The sequence below is a fragment of the Mustela erminea genome, chromosome 16, assembly GCF_009829155.1.
Source record: "Mustela erminea isolate mMusErm1 chromosome 16, mMusErm1.Pri, whole genome shotgun sequence".
In the NCBI taxonomy this organism is placed as follows: Eukaryota; Metazoa; Chordata; class Mammalia; order Carnivora; family Mustelidae; genus Mustela; species Mustela erminea.
This window is the reverse complement of record NC_045629.1, coordinates 85,103,243-85,116,183: the sequence shown is the minus strand read 5'-3', so window position 1 is coordinate 85,116,183 and position 12,941 is coordinate 85,103,243. Positions and strand designations below refer to the sequence as shown.

The 12,941-nt window shown below is 58.0% G+C and overlaps 1 protein-coding gene across 1 annotated transcript in view; it reads left to right on the top strand.

Moving 5' to 3' along the window:
* Nucleotides 1–12,941, top strand: part of ARHGAP39 (Rho GTPase activating protein 39) — a 67,495-nt gene that overhangs the window by 27,059 nt on the left and 27,495 nt on the right.

Sequence of the window (12,941 nt, the reverse complement as noted above, 5' to 3'; positions counted from 1 at the left end):
CCCAGTGCCCACACCTGGCTGGTTAGGCTCTGGGCCCAGCGCTCAGGGAGCCCAGTCCAGCAGGATCGGCTGGTCAGGAAGGTGCTAGGACAGTATGCCCTGGGGACAGGAGGTGACAAGAAGCCGGGGAGCATGGAGGGACACGAATAATTGGCCTCGGAGGCCAGGCAGGGTGGTCGGAGGCCAGGCAGGGTGGTAAGGATGGGGTGTGAGTGGAGATGCTGGATTTCACTCGGGGACAGTGGGAACCACAAAGTGATCTAACCGGGTTGATGCTGCAGGTCCCTTTCGCTCCTGTGAAGGGGCCGCCCAAGGGGCCCAGGATGGAAACGGGTGGTTGGCGCCATCGGTGGGAGCTGGACCCCGCTGTTCTGCGTGGAACAGTTGGATTGGATGGGCGTACTGGCAGGTTTGGGGTGCGGTGAGGGCTGGACAGCCGGCTGTGGCGCTCCTGAGTGGGATGAGGAAGGTGGGGCGCGTCCATGGGTCGGATCAGCGGGAACGCTGGCACTGGGGAGGCAGAAATCTTCTTTCCTCCTGGGATTCTTCTGGCTGGGTTTGGAATTAAAATGACATAAGTCAGATTAACAGGAGGAAGAAAACATAGAAGTCCAGTAATGAAATTGAGACCCCAGGAAATGGCCAACACAGGTAGTTTTTATATTTTTTAGACAAGGAGACAGTGAATTAGTGAGGAATGGTCAGGATAAAGAGAGCAGACCTTTGGGAGCTTTATTTAGGAGGAACTCTGCGCAGTCTGGACTGAGGTGATGTCCGCCTCGCTCCGTGAGGAAGCGCCTACCTCTGGTGAGAAGGGAGGCTTTTTTCTTTTTTAAAGGTTTTTATTTATTTATTTAACTGACAGAGACGGCAGGGGAGGGAGCACAAGCCCGGGCAGCCGCGGGGGGAGAAGCAGGCCCCCTGCTGAGCAGAGCCCGATGTGGGACTCGATCCCAGGACCCCGGGAGCATGGCCTGAGCCGAAGGCAGATGCTTGATGACGGAGGCCCCCAGGCGCCCAAGAAGTGTGTCTTTTTACACCCTCCAGGGAGGGTGTTCTCCACATGGAAGGGTTACTTCAGCTTTCGGGGGACAGAGCGGGGTCTGACCTTGCTTCCGTGCAAAATAATCCGTTTGCTGTGGTGACATATCTTGGGGCAGCCTGCCCTGGCCCCTACCTTGGACTGTTCCCAGAGGTCAGAAGCCAAAGAGGCGGTGGCTGGGTGGGCCTAAGGAGACGCTGCGGGGGTCGCCTCCAGAAAGTGGCACTTCCCCTGGTGAGGTTGAGGAGCTCCTGGGGTGAGCACCCAGGAGAAAGCAAATGGGTGTGGGCTCTGCCTCTGGTTCCCTGTGGGACCCCCGCTGTGCCCCCGCCCAGCCGCCCTCCCGCACTCCCGCTGTCGGTCAGCTTCCGCAGCCTCTGGGCTCACCACACAGAGTCTCCGTTTCATCGGGGTGTGAGGATTTTGAATTCCTTATCCTATTGGTTGCTGACTCATCTCTGTAATTAGGTGGAGAGATTGGGTTCTTTTTAGGGTTCTGTAGGCAGATGTGTCTGTCGCCCCCTCTCTCTGGCGGCCCTTCTCTGCTCTGTGCTGTGCTGTCCGGGGCGGGACTGTCCTCTTCCGGAGCCTCGCATGTTCTGTGGGGATGTGGGGTTACTGCATCAGCTCCGGGTCAGGATTTCCAGCACAAGTCCTGTTTGGATTTGGGTTAGAATCGTGCTGAGTTTATGGGTCAGCTCAGGGGAAATGGGCATCTCTGTTACGTTGTCTTTTCCCACGATAAGATGGCGTGCGTTAGCACTTCTCTCTGCAAAGGACTTGCGTCTATTTTTTTTTAAGATTTTATTTATTTATTTGACAGAGATCACAAGCAGGCAGAGAGGCAGGCGGGCGGGGGGCGGGGGAGGTAGGCTTCCGGCTGAGCAGAGAGCCCGATGCGGGGCTCGATCCCAGGACCCTGAGATCATGACCTGAGCCGAAGGCAGAGGCTTTAACCCACTGAGCCCCCCAGGCGCCCCTGTATCTACTTTATATCCCTTCCTAAAGTCCGGTCTTCTGATCTTTCCTGTAAACATGCAGGTCGACTCGTATGTTTCAGTCTTGTTTCTGCCGCATTTGCTGGGCTCCTGCGGTTCTAGCCCCAGTGCCTGGCCTTGCCCCAGGGCTGAGCCTGTGTGCCTGCTGTCTTGATGATGTGGTGACATTGTCGGGCACAGGAAGTACCCCCTTCTGTTGTCAGGCTTTTGTGAATGGATGTACTGTTTTATCAAGTATATTTGCTAAGTCTACTGATACTGGTGTTGGTTGGCCTGTGACCCCCCGAGATCGGCTGAAGTCCTAACCCCAGGAGCTCAGCATGGGAACTTACTTGGAAATAGGGCTCTTGCAGATGTGATGAGTGAGGTTACATCAGAGAGGGTGAGCCTTAACCAGGTAGGACGGATGTCCTCGTAAGAACAGAGACACAAGGAGAAGACCGGTGACAACGGAGGCAGAGACCGAGCGATGTGTCCACAAGCCCTGGGATGCCCAGGACTGCCGGCTCCACCAGCTGCTGGAGAAAGGCCTGGGACAGTTGTCCCCCAGAGCCTCCAGAAGGAGCCAGCCCCGCCCACAGCTGGAGCTTGGACTTGTGGCCTCTGGAGCAGGGACATTCCTGCAATTGGCATTCAGTTCTGTGTTCCTTGCATTCCTAAAACGCTTGTTCTGTGTACTTTTCAAAATAGAGATTGCTAACTTTCTTTTTAAGATTCTATTTGAGAGCGAGAGCGGGAGTGTGAGGGAGGGGCGAGGGAAGGGGGAGAGAGCAGGTGCACGCACACACATGGGCGAGGGGCAGGGGGAGAGCGAGAAGCAGGCTCCCCGCTGAGCAGGGGCCCCGTGTGAGACTCGACAGGACCTGTGATCATGACCTGAGCTGAAACCGAGAGTCTGACACCCAACTGACTGAGCCACCCAGGCACCCCCAATATTTTCTGGTTTTAATTATGGTTTCTTCTTTGACTGATTTGTAACTTACAAATGTCCTAATTTCTAAAACTATGGGTTATTTTTCATTCTTGTTCTTCATTGCCAACCTAATCTCATTTTGGTCAGAAAACATGGGGGGAGGGGCTTTTGTTAGTATTATTTTTGAGATTTGCTTTGTGGCTTAAATCCTGAATTTTGTAAATGGTTTTCTGAATATTTAAAAAATAATTTCTTACCCCTGTTTGTTAGGTCTAAGGTTCTCTGTGTGTTGGTAAGGTCAGATCTGTTGTTATCAGTCAAGTTTCTTACTGATTTTTTGTCTGCCTGGTGTGTCACTTCTCAAGAGGCTGAGTCTCCTGGGTTGCTAGGATTCATCTGTTTCTCCTTTTCATCTGTCCGGCACTTCTGCTTCTGTGCTGGAGCTGTGGGTTGGTCCTGCGTGAATTTGGGACTGTTAGGTTTTCCTTGGGAATTAACCGCTTTTGTCGTCAAGTAGTTGTCCTGTTTCCCCTCTCGTTGCCTTGAAGTCGGATTGATATCACGTAACACTGCTGCTTTGACCTCTGAACATGTCTCCCCAAACTACAGTCCTTTCCTTATACTTTGGGTGTGTTTCTTATAAATAATTGATAGCTGTTGGGTTTACTGGTGGCCAGTTCTGGACACCTGTCTCTGGGTTGGCAGGACACTTGCTGTTCTGTCTCCTTAGCTCACTGACCCAGCAAAGGGATTGGTTGATGGTCTCGGTGTCCTTTGAGGCACACAGTCTTCTCTGTGGCCCTCTCCCGCGGTTGTCCACAAGCTGCTCACACCCCGTGCACCTGGCGTGTGTCTTGCGGTCCACGTGTGCTCTCATCGTGTGTGGGTCCTCGGTTGGGGTGCTGCTCTTCCGACTCTGGGGTGGCCCTGCAGCTCCACCACCGGGGGTCTGGGTGAGGGTCCTGGGGTCTGTGCGGCTGCCACAGGATCCTAGCACCGGGCTTTATTGGAGGGGGGGTCTTGAGGGTCCTGGGGTCTGTGCGGCTGCCACAGGATCCCAGCACCGGGCTTTATGGGGGGGGGGGGGGTCTTGCCGGCCCACTTGTTTTCATTTCTTCTTTTCCTCTGAGGCTCATTCTCTGTTCCTGAGCGCGTTCACCATTTGTTGCTTACAGTTTGGTATCATTTTCCCACTGGAGTTGCTGGTTTACTTTCTGGGTAGTTGGCAGGAGTTCTTGTATGTTGCTAATATCAATTGCTCATTGATCCTCGTAGATGTTATGGGCGTCCTGTCCTCTGTCACCTGACTGCTTACTGGGTCCTTTGTCCTTGATTTTCATGCAGCCACGTTGATCAGTCTTTTGTCCTTGTGGTTTATGCTTTTAATATTTTAAATAAAAAGTTCTTCCTGGCCGACACCCGTTCCCTTGCATGTCCCGCCTTCACCTTACAGTTTTTTGTTTTGTTTTGTTTAAATATATTTATTTGACAGAGACAGACATCACAAGCAGGCAGAGGGAGGGGAGGAAGCAGGCTCCCCGCTGAGCAGAGAGTCCCATGCGGGACTCGATCCCAGGACCCTGAGACCATGACCCGAGCCGAAGGCAGAGGCTTAACCCGCTGAGCCCCCCAGGCGCCCCTACCTCACAGTTTTATTTTCACACTGAGGCCTGAATCTGTCTGGGGCTCCTTTCCTGGGGCACTAGGAAGGACTCGCTCTTCATCTTCTAAACTGGCCCCTCCGCGCTGGCCATGCTGGTGCCCGCGTGTCTGCTCGCAGCGGCCCGGCCCCGGAGCCCTGCCGTCTTCGGGGTCGCGGGCCGCCCTCCATCCGGGAGACGCTGCGGGAGGTCCAGGCGGCGTTCCCAGGGGACCCTGACTTGGGTTTTGGGGAGCGCCCACCCTGCCGGGCCGCTGGTGCCCTGTGAGTGCGGGTCGCTCCAGGCGTCTGCGGCCGTCAGTCCCCAGCCCTTGTGTTCCTTGTCGCCGAGCCAGCGCAAGTGGCCCGCAGCCGCCGGGTCCGACGTGGAGACGCGCCCCGCAGAGCAGGGACGCGCGGAAGTGCGGGGCGGGAGTGCGGGGCGGAAGTGCGGGGCGGGAGTGCGGGGCTGGAGTGCGGGGCGGGAGTGCGGAGCTGAAGTGCGGGGCGGAAGAGCGACGCTGCGTCGGCGTCCAGGGAGCGCAGACCGAGCCGGAGCCGCGTCTCCCCGCAGGACAGCAGCGCGCGGGGCTCCCCTCGGCCGCCGGGACCGGAGCGCGCGGAGTGCGCCCTTCGCGGTCACCGCGGACGAGCTCCGCCGCCGCCCTCGGCGCCTCCGGTCGCGGTTCCGCCTGCGGCCCGGCCTCCTTCCTCCGCTGGCGAGCAGCTCCGCGCGGGGCTCTCCGCGGCGCCGGGGCGAGGACGGGGACCCGGCCGGGGCTGAGACGCCGTCCGCGGCGGGAGGCTCGCGGCCCGGCCCCGGCGGCCCCCGCTGCGCGCCCGGCGCTCCTCGGGCGGCGCTCGTGGGGCTGGTCCGCGCGGCCGGCCGGGGGGCTTCCCGGGTCCGCGCGGCGCCGCTCGGCGAAGGGGCCCCTTTTCCTTCCGAAGACGGCGCTCTCGGCGGCTGTTAGGATTTTTGCTGCGGAACCTGCTCGGTCGGATGCAGACGCCCCGGGTTCTTGGGAGGTGGTGACGCGGCCTCGCTTCCTCCCGCCTTTCGACCTGGTTTTAGGCTTTGACTGTGACTTTCTTCCGGGCCGCGCCCTCCGGAGCCCCGCGGCCTCTCCTCTCCTCGCCGCCGGGGACTGCGGGTGCTCGCGGCCGTGGAGCGGCGGGTCCGGCGAGGCTGAGCCGGTCGCCAGGCCGCGTGTCCTGTGCTTCGCGTTCGGGGCCGCGCGGACCTCCTTTCGCGGCGCTTCACCCCGCGCTGTGTCGCGCTCCTCGGGGCGGGGGTCTGGCCCCCGCGTCGGGGCCGCGCCGGGTCCTCCTGGTGTGTGTGGGCCGCGCCCGGCGAAGCTCCTGAGACGCCGCGGTCGGTTCCGCGCGGCCGGACCCGGGGACGAGGCGTGAGGAGAAGGAGCGCGTGTCGCACGCTCGTGGGTCGTCGCCGTCTCCGGTTCCCGGTGCCCCTCGGGTCTGCGCGGTGTCGTGGGCCGGACGCCCCGGGCCCGAGCCCTCGCGGGACGACGCGGCCGTGCGCGTGTGGGGCAGCCCCGTCGCTCCTGCTCTCCGAGGAAGGACGTCTGCCCGCCGCGGGAAGCGCGTGTGTGCGGCGCCGCGGGCCCTGGCGGACGGGCGTCCCCGGGCTGCCGCCCTCCTGGGCCTCGACCGCGCTGCCCGGACGCCGGTTCTCCCCTCGCTGCGCCCGCGAGACCGTCCCCGGCGGCTGACTGTGCCTCGTCTCCCGCATATGGTCACCGTGTTCCTCCCTGGGGCTGTCGGGAGCTTCCGCAGCCCCGAGGCCGTAGGGTTGGGTTAGGGCTGCGGTTGGGGTCCGTCGAGGCCTTTCTCACTGTTAGGGTCCGTGATCAAAGGAACGAGACTGATACAAAGCGAAGGTCAAACAAAACTTTATTTCGCGCCAAGCATCAAGAATCAAACTGACCAGTCAGGGCTATCTCTTACGAAAAGGCGAGGACGATGATCCCGACAAGGTCACTCCCAAGAAGGCCGCTCCGGACGAGGCTGCTCTAGATGAGGCCGCTCCACGATCGGAGCCGCTCCCAAGAAGAGGCCACTCCCAAGATGAGGCCGCTGCTCCATGAGGTTGCTCCCCAGACAAGGCCGCTCCCAAGAAGATGCCATTCTGGACAAGACCGCTTCCCGGATGAGGCCGCTCCCGACGACGAAGAGGCAACGATGACAGCGACGATGACAAGGAGGACAACCCGGATGACACAGACTCTGCTCCCCACGATGCCACTCTGACAAGGTTGCCACCCAGAGGAAGCCACCGCTGCGGACAAGGCCGCTCGTGGCTCGGGGTGGCAAGGCATTTTGCGGCAAGTCTGCTGGCGGCTAGGGGCTGTTGGCATCTCTGGGCCACTGGCGTCTCGGGACCGCTGGCATCCAGGGGCTGCAGGCCTCAGGACCGCTGACCGCTGGGCCGCTGGACTGCTGGTGTCTCGGCACCACTGACGTCTAGGGGCTGCAGGCGTGGGGACCGCTGAGCACTGGACTGCTGGACCACTGGTATCCTGGGACCGCTGACGGCTGGGCCGCTGGACCACTGGAGTCTCAGGGCCTTAGGCGTCGAGGGACTGCTGACAGCTGGACCGCTGGTGTCTGGGCAGCTCGGGGCTGCTGGAAGCTGCACGAGGCTGAAGGCTGCAGGTGGCTCGGGGCCACCGGAGGCGGGGCCTCAGGCGGCTTGAAGCTGCAGGCCGTTGGAGGCTGCAGGCAGCGGCTTGGGACCGCCGGAGGCTGGAGGCTGCAGGCGGCGGCTCTCGGGGCCCCGGAGGCAGGACCGCCGGAGGTGAGACCGCTGGCGGCCGTTATAGCTCTTACAAGAGCTGTTATAGCTCCTCCACTCCGCCGACTCTTCGCTCCCGCGGACTCTTCTGCTCCCGTCGACTCTTGGGCTCCCGTCGCAGCTCTCCTCCTGCTTTGCTAGCCTCGCAGCAACCTTTATGCAGTTGGTTGAGTCCCACCCCTATACAGGTGGCCAATCGGATCTCAATCCACCCTAGTGGATATACACATGCTGCACCGATTGGACATCTCCACCTGGCCTGCCCCACCCCTACATCGGGGTCCACAAGCAAGTTCCTCTGGGAGGGGCAGGCCCTTACACTCACGGTCTCCGGTCCGTCCACTCGGGGCTGGTCGCGCCGAGCAGGCCGCGGCTCACGGAGGCGCTCGGATTCTCCTCCTTCCTTTCCCCGCGTCTCCGCGGACCCGGCGTGCTGCGCCCCCAAGCTTGCCCCGTCCCCCGAGGCTCCGGCTGCAGGCGCTTCCCGCGTCCATCGTCCCGGCTCAACGCGGTCAGTCTTTTTGCTTCGCTTCGGGGCGCACGCGTCCGGCCCTAGCAACGCGCTGCTCCCGGCAGCGCCTCCACCACCTGCCCGCTCTGGGCCGGCCTCCGGCGGGTCTTCTCTCCGCGCGCACCGCACTTTCCGCGGGGCCTGCGTCCTGGAAGGCCTCCCGCGGCCGCTCGGAGGCGGCGGCTCCTGCAGGAGTGGGTGGGCGCGGCCGCAGGAGGGAGGCCTGGCCGGGCCCGGGCACAGCAGGACGCCGGTGCGGCGGCTCGGGGTGGGGGTCGGGGGGTCCGAGGGAGCCGCCCCGACCCGGGACCGCGCGCCCATCTGCTGAGGCTGGTGACGCGACTCTGTGGCTTTGGTCTTTGGACGTTGTCCCCCTGGCCGCGCCAGCCGGTCCGGGAGCCGCGTTCGGAGGGCATCGACCGGTTCTCGCCGACTCTCCTCTGGGTAGTTGCCTCGTCGCGAGCCTTGACCCTGCAGATGAGGAACCGCCTCAGCTGAGGGGGAGCCCCTCGTGCGCCACAGGGTGGGTTTCCGAACAGGGTCCTTTCTCCTGCGCCGGCTCTTGCTTGAGGCCTGCGAGTCCCGCCAGACTGTACTGCGATCTTGGAGGTTGTGTCCGATGCAGATGCAGGAACGCCATCTCCTGCTCATCCTGACGTTTGGCAGCAGGGGACACGGGTGAGGGAGCCCGGCGCCACCTGGACTCAGACGCTGGTTGTCACCAAATGAGACTTTCGCGGTGTCAGTTTCACATAAAAGTGATGTTTGCCTTATAGTGTTAGCTTGAGTTTATTAAGAAACACAAAATCTGGGGCACCTGGGTGGCTCAGTGGGTTGAGCCTCTGCCTTCGGCTCAGGTCATGGTCTCAGGGTCCTGGGATCGAGCCGGGCATGGGGGGGGTCTCTGCTCACTGGGGAGCCTGCTCCCCCCCCCACGGCCCCCCCCCCACCCCGCCACCTCTCTGTCTGCCTCTCTGCCTACTTGGGATCTGTGTCTGTCAAATAAATAAATAAAATCTTAAAAAAAAAAAAAGAAAATCTGTCTCAGCACAGAGTTTGAGAAGAGTTTTGCTGTGGAGCCACCCCTGGTGGGCAGGTCAGGATGTTCGGCTTCTGCTTTTGGCAGAGTCCAGGAGAGCACATGAAGCTTGCAGTGGGCACCACTGTGCAGGCCCAGAGGGTCCCACAGAGCACCCCCACGGGACCGCACACCGAGCAGCCGTGGCCCCTCAGCTCCGTTCGCACAGGCTCTGTGAGCGCTGCGGGCGAGGCTTCCCGGCTGCACCACCAGCCTGGTCACCGCCTGCGGTGCGTCTTCAGGTCGGACGGAAGGAGGCATCTCCTCGGCTCCTGGGAGACTGTCTCAGCTGTGGTGGTTCCTCCATCACAGCCTTTGTTACGTTTCTTTAAGACTTACTTATTTGAGAGGCAGGAGCAGAAAGAGAGGGAGAGTCTTTCCCAGCATGGAGGCTGGTTCCTCCGTCGCTTCCCACTGCCCACCGACTCCTTTGTGAGGGCAGGGGAGTGTCGGTAGCGCCCAGACACCCACCAAGAGCCCAAGAAACCCTCGTGAGTCCCGGGTTCCTGCTGTAGCTGACTGTCCGCAGCTCTGGAAGCAGCTGTCCTTGCCGAAAGGCGGACAGTCTCCAGCAGGTTTCTGTTCTCTGCTGCAGTCAGCACTTCAGTTAACCGATCACTGGGGGCGCCTGGGCGGCTCAGTCCTTAAGCCTCTGCCTTCAGCTCAGGTCATGATCCCAGCATCCTGGGATCCAGTCCCACATCGGGCTCCCTGCTCAGTGAGGAGCCTGCTTCTCCCTCTCTCACAACCCCTGCTTGTGTTCCCATTCTCTCTGTCTCTGTCAAATAAATGAATAAAATCTTTAAAAATAATCATTTAACCAGTCACCAGTGAACAGTTTTTCTTGTTTAGCTAATGAATGAGCCACTTGGAAACTGACTTGTTATAGAGTCTTTCTCGTTTTTGAAGTAGTTCTGCTGTGATGAGATTTCCATTCCAGTGTCTGTTTAAACTTCCTGACTGTTGCCTGTGTTGGGGTGTTGTGAGCAGTTGGTCTGGCAGTGCCGACGGGGACAGGGAGGTAACAGGCAGGGCCAGCTTCTCTCACTGCGGTGGTGTGGGCGCGCACACGTAGTAAGCATTAACAAACAGGGCACCTGGGTGGCCCCCTCGGCTAAATGTGTGACTCGTGGTTTCAGCTCGGGCCATGACCTCAGTGGTAAGATCAAGCCCCCCATCGAGCTCTGCATTCAGTGCAGACACTGGTTATGACTCTGTCCCCCGGGGGCACCTGGGGGGGGGGTTCAGTTGAGCATCTGCCTTCAGCTCAGATCATGATCCCGAGGTCCTGGGGTCCAGCCCTGCATAGGGCTGGCTCCCTGCTCAGCGGAGGGTCCGCTTCTTCCTCTGCTTGTGCGCTGTCTCTCTCTCTGACAAATAAAAATCTTAAGAAAAGAAAGAAAGAAAGCAAAGACTCTCTTTTTCTGCCCCCTGCCTTTCAAATAAATAGATCTTAAAAAAACATAACAAAGGCTGTTCAAGATGGTGATGTGCGACACCCTCAACCCTGTGGGGTTACAGCTACGTCTCTGCCCTTTGCGCTCTGCTGAGCCCCGGCACCAAGCGCTCGGAGCCCCACTTTTGGCCTCTGGCGGGGTGACTTGACTCTGCTATTACTATGCAAAAGCAGCCACAGACAACACAGAAACCAGTGTTCCTGTAACCTGTTACTTATGGACACTGAAATTTAAATTAGCTCTTGTAATTTTCACATTTTGCTAGCAATTTTTTTTTTAGATATAAAAGCCATTCTTAGCCCACAAAACCGGCTGTACAAACTAGGCAGCAGATTGCTCTTGGCTCAGGGGCTGTAGTTTGGCAGGCTTTCCATGTGGCCCACCCAGAGGGCCCCGTGCGATCTGTCCCCAGCGCCCCTTTGTACCCTCACCCAGAGCTCACTGCACCTTAGCACCGAGGCCGCGTTTCTGTCCTGCGGGGTGCCAGGCTTATCCCTCTTGAGGTCCCTTTGCCTAGTTTCCTGTTTCCCTGTTCGCTGCCCAAATGCCCCCTCCGAGAGCTGCTCCCGGCCGCCCTCCTTGGGCTTGCTCCCTGTCTGACTCCTGCCGCTTCCTGAAACTCTGGGTCGTTCCCTGTGGGCCACGCACCAAGTGGGAGCTCTGGCGGCAGAAGTGTGTCTGCCTCACCTGCCTCGTCTCCCTGCCCCCAGCCCAGACCTAGCATGGAGTGGGTGCTTCCCTGGCTTAGCAGCAGTCTGGAGGAGAGGTGACAGCCCTAGACACTGGTGGCTGGAATTGGAAACAGAGAGGGAAGTGTCAGGGCCCAGGGGTCTGTGACAGCACAAAATTTAAAAGGAGTATCTCCAGGCGGCCAAGGTGGCAGTCTGATGGTGGAAAACCTGCTGGTTTTAGCTTTGAAGAATGAACCGTGTACCAGCCTGGCCTGGGCACATGTGACAAAGCCCCTGTGAGCACAGGGAACGGACGGGGTTGTCGCTGCATCTCTGGCCAACAGTCAGGTGCTCCTGGATCTGCAGGACCCCTGTCGGCTGCTGGCGGCCCACCAGGAGGAGGAGGGATGCACCAGCTGATGAAAGTGTACATGCAGGTGGCGTACAGCTGCGTTTGCGTGATACATTATTTTTCATGTTTCTAGCTGTTTGTTCTGTAGCATGATTATGTGTTACAAAAACACCAGCAGCCACTGTTAACATTAGCCATTCATTTATTCAGCTTTTAAAATAACTTTTGTATTAGCGAAGCAATGCACATTAGTTGTACTTTCTAGTACATATAGTTTGACAGAAGAAAGATTTTAAAACCCACTGAATGCTATCTCTCAGTTCTCTGGCATTTACCTTTGCAGTTCTGAAACTACTACAGCAGGGGTGCCTGGGTGGCTCAGTAGTTAAGCATCTGCCTTCAGCTCAGGTCCTGATCCCAGGGTTCTGGGGTCGAGCCTGGTATCAGACTCTTTGCTCAGGGGGAGCCTGCTTCTCCCTCTGCTTGCTCTGCCTGCTGCTCCCCCTGCTTGCACTCTCCCCCACCCAAATAAATAAAATCTTTTTTTTTTTTAAGATTTTATTTATTTATTTGACAGAGACCACAAGTAGGCAGAGAGGCAGGCAGAGAGAGAGGAGGAAGCAGGCTCCTCACTGAGCAGAGAGCCCGATGCGGGGCTCGATCCCAGGACCCTGAGACCAGGACCCGAGCCGAAGGCAGAGGCTTTAACCCACTGAGCCACCCAGGTGCCCCAATAAAATCTTTTAAAAAAAGAAAATTAAATACTATAACAGTATTTCCACAAACATTCTGTTTCTCAGTATGAACAATACTGAGAATACGAGCTCCCGTTGCTGGACACGTTTGTTTCTAGTGTACATGTGAAGTATCTAATGGTAAAAATTATCTCTCCCATTATAATTTCTGAACTTGTTCTGAGTTATTTTTACTTGTTTATTTTTGGGGGTTAACTTTCCAAACACTCTGAGTTCTAAAAACATTCCTTCCTATTGGAAATGTTATTAAAATTACATTAAGTGTATTAACCAATTTTAAAGTTATATCTTCATAATGACTGAGTTTTCCTGTGCAAGGAACCTTGTATGTATTCTGATTCCTCTGTGTACCTTAATAGAAAATTTATAGTTTTTTGTTTGCTTTTTAAGATTCTATTTGTTTATTTGACAGGTAGAGATCACAAGTAGGCAGAGAAGCAGGCAGAGAAGCAGGGGGAAGCAGGCTCCCTGCCAAGCAGAGAGCCCGATGTGGGACTCGATCCCAGGACCCTAAGATCATGACCTGAGCCGAAGACAGAGGCTCAACCCACTGAGCCACCCAGGGGCCCCAAAATTTATAGTTTTATTCATACTGATCTAATGTACTCCTTTTTATTTAGTTATTTTAAGATTTTTTTTTTTAAAGATTATTTATTTGTCAGAGAGAGCAGTAGGCAGAAAAGGCAGAGCTGGCAGAGGGAGAAGCAGGCTCC